General features: G+C 55.5%; 1 non-coding gene across 1 annotated transcript in view; it reads right to left on the bottom strand.

Annotated features, from left to right (window-relative positions):
- The window catches only part of LOC126197038 (small subunit ribosomal RNA), a 1,909-nt gene extending 924 nt beyond the window's left edge, over positions 1-985 (bottom strand). Inside the window, exon 1 of the ribosomal RNA XR_007539446.1 lies at positions 1-985. This exon is cut by the window's left edge and continues 924 nt beyond it. This is a non-coding gene — a ribosomal RNA (small subunit ribosomal RNA).
- Positions 986-5,000: the final 4,015 nt, after the last annotated feature.

The raw sequence follows: 5,000 nt of genomic DNA, 5'->3' as shown, positions 1-5,000 counted from the left end.
TACGAATGCCCCCGCCTGTCCCTATTAATCATTACCTCGGGTTCCGAAAACCAACAAAATAGAACCGAGGTCCTATTCCATTATTCCATGCACACAGTATTCAGGCGGGCTTGCCTGCTTTAAGCACTCTAATTTGTTCAAAGTAAACGTGCCGGCCCACCGAGACACTCAATAAAGAGCACCCTGGTAGGATTTCAACGGGGTCCGCCTCGGGACGCACGAGCACGCACGAGGCGGTCGCACGCCTTCGGCTCGCCCCACCGGCAGGACGTCCCACGATACATGCCAGTTAAACACCGACGGGCGGTGAACCAACAGCGTGGGACACAAATCCAACTACGAGCTTTTTAACCGCAACAACTTTAATATACGCTATTGGAGCTGGAATTACCGCGGCTGCTGGCACCAGACTTGCCCTCCAATAGATACTCGTTAAAGGATTTAAAGTGTACTCATTCCGATTACGGGGCCTCGGATGAGTCCCGTATCGTTATTTTTCGTCACTACCTCCCCGTGCCGGGAGTGGGTAATTTGCGCGCCTGCTGCCTTCCTTGGATGTGGTAGCCGTTTCTCAGGCTCCCTCTCCGGAATCGAACCCTGATTCCCCGTTACCCGTTACAACCATGGTAGGCGCAGAACCTACCATCGACAGTTGATAAGGCAGACATTTGAAAGATGCGTCGCCGGTACGAAGACCGTGCGATCAGCCCAAAGTTATTCAGAGTCACCAAGGCAAACGGACCGGACGAGCCGACCGATTGGTTTTGATCTAATAAAAGCGTCCCTTCCATCTCTGGTCGGGACTCTGTTTGCATGTATTAGCTCTAGAATTACCACAGTTATCCAAGTAACGTGGGTACGATCTAAGGAACCATAACTGATTTAATGAGCCATTCGCGGTTTCACCTTAATGCGGCTTGTACTGAGACATGCATGGCTTAATCTTTGAGACAAGCATATGACTACTGGCAGGATCAACCAGGGAGCTGCGTCAACTAGAGCTGAGCAGCCGGCCGCCCGGGAGTGTGTCCCGGGGGCCCGCGCGAACACGCAAGCGTCCGCTCAATTATTCTGCAAACAGGAGGAGGCTGGGCTCCCCTGCACGATACACCTCGAAACCCTCTCAGGTCCCGGCGGCGCGCAGCGCCGTCCTAAGTACTTGGTCGGGTTCGAGAGAGGCGCAATCGCCCGGAGATAGGCGAGTAGACGCTTTCAGTGCGACCACCCGTGCTCCCAACTGAGCTTGCCGCTGCCGACAGAGGCCCGGGAGCGTGCTGTCGTGGTGTTGCCGGCGGGAGACAACACGCGGCCACAAACAGTGACCGGGCAGCTCCAACGCCAGCGCCACAGAGGGGCAGAGCCCCACTTGGGTGCCAAAGCGAACTCTCCCAGCACAGCGCACGCGCCAACACATCCGCACAGCTGCGATACAAACCACCTGCGAGAACCGCGGGGGCGACCGAGCAGCAGACGGCGTCGCGGCGCCGAGTGCCGGGCGGCGGCGCATCCTCAACGCACACAGTCCTCAATCGGACCAGCACACTGCAGATGTCCACCGCGCTTCGCACCGGGCCCGGGAGGACCCACTTTGGCCGCACGGCGCCGCGCGCTGGGTGCGCCGGCACGCAGATGCGCCGCCTGCCGCCTCCGTCAGCCGGCGCGCCTGCCACTGGGCGCCCCCACCAGCCGGCTGCCGCGCGTGCGCCCACGCAGCGCGCGGCCAGCACGCCGGGCGCCCCCCCCTCACCGGCCGGGGACGGTCCCACCCAGCCACCGCCGCGTATCGCTTCATACCCACATGCCCACTCACGTTCGTGGGTATGACGGGTGTCGCTGAAGCAACCGGTTAATACCTGTACCGATCGTCGATATCAACGATTCACCTCCAGCGCGAACAACCGCGCAACAACGGATTTCCAGTTCATTTGCGTAACTTGGGCAGCAAACGTAGACATCCATCTACATTTGCGACTTCTACGAGTCTTGCATGCCTGGATGTTGTGTGTCACGACGCACTCCATCAGCATACATACACGCTGCGACGTGTGCACGAAAGAACACGTGGAAGGTGGCCAGCGTACGTATGCGAATGCCATTGCACAGCTGCGAAGCGCATTCAACACGCGAACTCCTGACCGACGAGCTAGAGGTGACAGGAGGGGAGGGGGGGGGGGGGCGGGGGCGATATACGTCCTATTGCAGTACACAATACAGTGGATAGCGGGACCATGTGGAAAGTAAGCAACACTCGCAAGATGTGAGGGTACGCACCGTAAAATGAATCAATACGCAGAACACCACAGTGTGCGCGAAGTGAACTATGTTGAGATGGTTGCAATTAGGCAACGCTACACGAATTCCTAGATTCATATAACTAACAATTACAGGGCAGGTTAAGGCGCAACGTGGGTTAGGTTAGGGCGCAACGTGGGTTAGGTTAGGGCGCAACGTGGGTTAGGTTTGGGCGCAACGTGGGTTAGGTTAGGGCGCAACGTGGGTTAGGTTAGGGCGCAACGTGGGTTAGGTTAGGGCCCAACGTAGGTTAGGTTAGGGCGCAACGTAGGTTAGGTTAGGGCGCAACGTAGGTTAGGTTAGGGCGCAACGTAGGTTAGGTTAGGGCGCAACGTAGGTTAGGTTAGGGCGCAACGTAGGTTAGGTTAGGGCGCAACGTAGGTTAGGTTAGGGCGCAACGTGGGTTAGGTTAGGGCGCAACGTGGGTTAGGTTTGGGCGCAACGTGGGTTAGGTTAGGGCGCAACGTGGGTTAGGTTAGGGCGCAACGTGGGTTAGGTTAGGGCCCAACGTAGGTTAGGTTAGGGCGCAACGTAGGTTAGGTTAGGGCGCAACGTAGGTTAGGTTAGGGCGCAACGTAGGTTAGGTTAGGGCGCAACGTAGGTTAGGTTAGGGCGCAACGTAGGTTAGGTTAGGGCGCAACGTAGGTTAGGTTAGGGCGCAACGTGGGTTAGGTTAGGGCGCAACGTGGGTTAGGTTAAGGCGCAACGTGGGTTAGGTTAGGGCGCAACGTGGGTTAGGTTAGGGCGCAACTTGGGTTAGGTTAAGGCGCAACTTGGGTTAGGTTAAGGCGCAACTTGGGTTAGGTTAAGGCGCAACTTGGGTTAGGTTAAGGCGCAACTTGGGTTAGGTTAAGGCGCAACTTGGGTTAGGTTAAGGCGCAACTTGGGTTAGGTTAAGGCGCAACTTGGGTTAGGTTAAGGCGCAACTTGGGTTAGGTTAAGGCGCAACTTGGGTTAGGTTAAGGCAGAAGTTGGGTTAGGTTAAGGCAGAAGTTGGGTTAGGTTAAGGCAGAAGTTGGGTTAGGTTAAGGCAGAAGTTGGGTTAGGTTAAGGCGCAACTTGGGTTAGGTTAAGGCGCAAGTTGGGTTAGGTTAAGGCGCAACTTGGGTTAGGTTAAGGCGCAACTTGGGTTAGGTTAAGGCGCAACTTGGGTTAGGTTAAGGCGCAACTTGGGTTAGGTTAAGGCGCAACTTGGGTTAGGTTAAGGCGCAACTTGGGTTAGGTTAAGGCAGAAGTTGGGTTAGGTTAAGGCAGAAGTTGGGTTAGGTTAAGGCAGAAGTTGGGTTAGGTTAAGGCAGAAGTTGGGTTAGGTTAAGGCAGAAGTTGGGTTAGGTTAAGGCAGAAGTTGGGTTAGGTTAAGGCAGAAGTTGGGTTAGGTTAAGGCAGAAGTTGGGTTAAGGGATGGTGTGTGTGGGGGGGGGGTGGGGTGGCGAGGTTCGTTGATAGTGATGGTAGTAAGTGGACGCCTGAGGCACTATCAGATATGTCACGTCAGTTGCACTTGTGGCTCATGGCAGGTGGCGCGCCCGTTCTGTGTTTGTGGCAAAGGAGTGGCACACCTGTGTCTTTCATTCCTGCCATTGTTTATGTGCTGTGAGATGCGGCAGTGTGGTGCTGTTGGGTGCACCCCTGTGTAGGACATGTGTGGGTGTTGGTGGCGTATCTGAGCAATGGTGGTTGTAGGAAGAGTGGGATATTCAGTTTTCTGGTTCGACGTCCCGGTCTGGTGTGTGGATGGTGTACTGTGGCCGAGAGGATGCACTGGATGTTGTTCCATGCTGGTACTTAGATGTTGTGTCTGCGTCTGTTACAGGCATAGACTAGTGGGTGATGGAGTGTGTGGGTGACGTGTGGTTGACATTGTGTGCACAGACGTTCAGCATGTATAGGGACAGTTGTATGTGTTATCTATATTCCGATGACTGCGCGTATTACTAAGCACCGCCGCGTATAAGCTTAATGTATGTATAGTCAATGCCTGTTCTATCTCTGTACAGTAGTAGCGGTGCGACTGCACTAGCTAGCTACACCTCGCGGCATCGTCCCCCGGTGTATGGCATATGATTATAAACATTCTGTCTATTAGTCAAAACCGGTGGTGTGACTACGTCACATGTTTGAGGTGGGGGGACGCAACACCGTGCCGGTGGGTCAGGGCTGCGAAACACTTTCCCCACACTGGGGGCTCGGACCCTCATTACTCGTCCCAGTAATATATTGCGGAGCGCACATAGCCATTGCCCAGAGTCTTTGCGACTGCGAGTGCAACGCCCACGGGGACCGACGTGGATGGGGCGGCCCATAGCTGATCGCTCAGCATCGGAATCCGTACAGTGAGCGACGCGGTCGCGCACAGACTTAGAGCACGTTTAGGGACAGCGGGAATGTCGAATATTGGATAAAACTCTTCATGAAACGCAAGATATAGGTGTGGATTGCAACTTACGAGTGCGGGAAACGTCCGCCGTTCATCCGCTGGACTTGCGATTTTGGTGGGTGGGGTGGGGCACGTACGGGTGCGGGTGGCGTGATTGTCGGTCGACGACTTCGTGGTGGACAGAGGATGCCGTCTTTGTGGGTGGCGTCGGACAATGTGTACTGTGCGCCCAGCGATGTCGTATTCAGCTTGGCGTCTCATAGATGGCGGTATCGCCGTTGCAGGAGGCCTAGATGGCGTTATTGTTTGTGGTGCGCTCGACATGGTGGAT

Source organism: Schistocerca nitens, chromosome 7, assembly GCF_023898315.1.
Source record: "Schistocerca nitens isolate TAMUIC-IGC-003100 chromosome 7, iqSchNite1.1, whole genome shotgun sequence".
NCBI classification, from domain to species: domain Eukaryota; kingdom Metazoa; phylum Arthropoda; class Insecta; order Orthoptera; family Acrididae; genus Schistocerca; species Schistocerca nitens.
The sequence above is the reverse complement of the archived record's forward strand: the minus strand, read 5'-3'. Positions and strand labels throughout refer to the sequence as shown.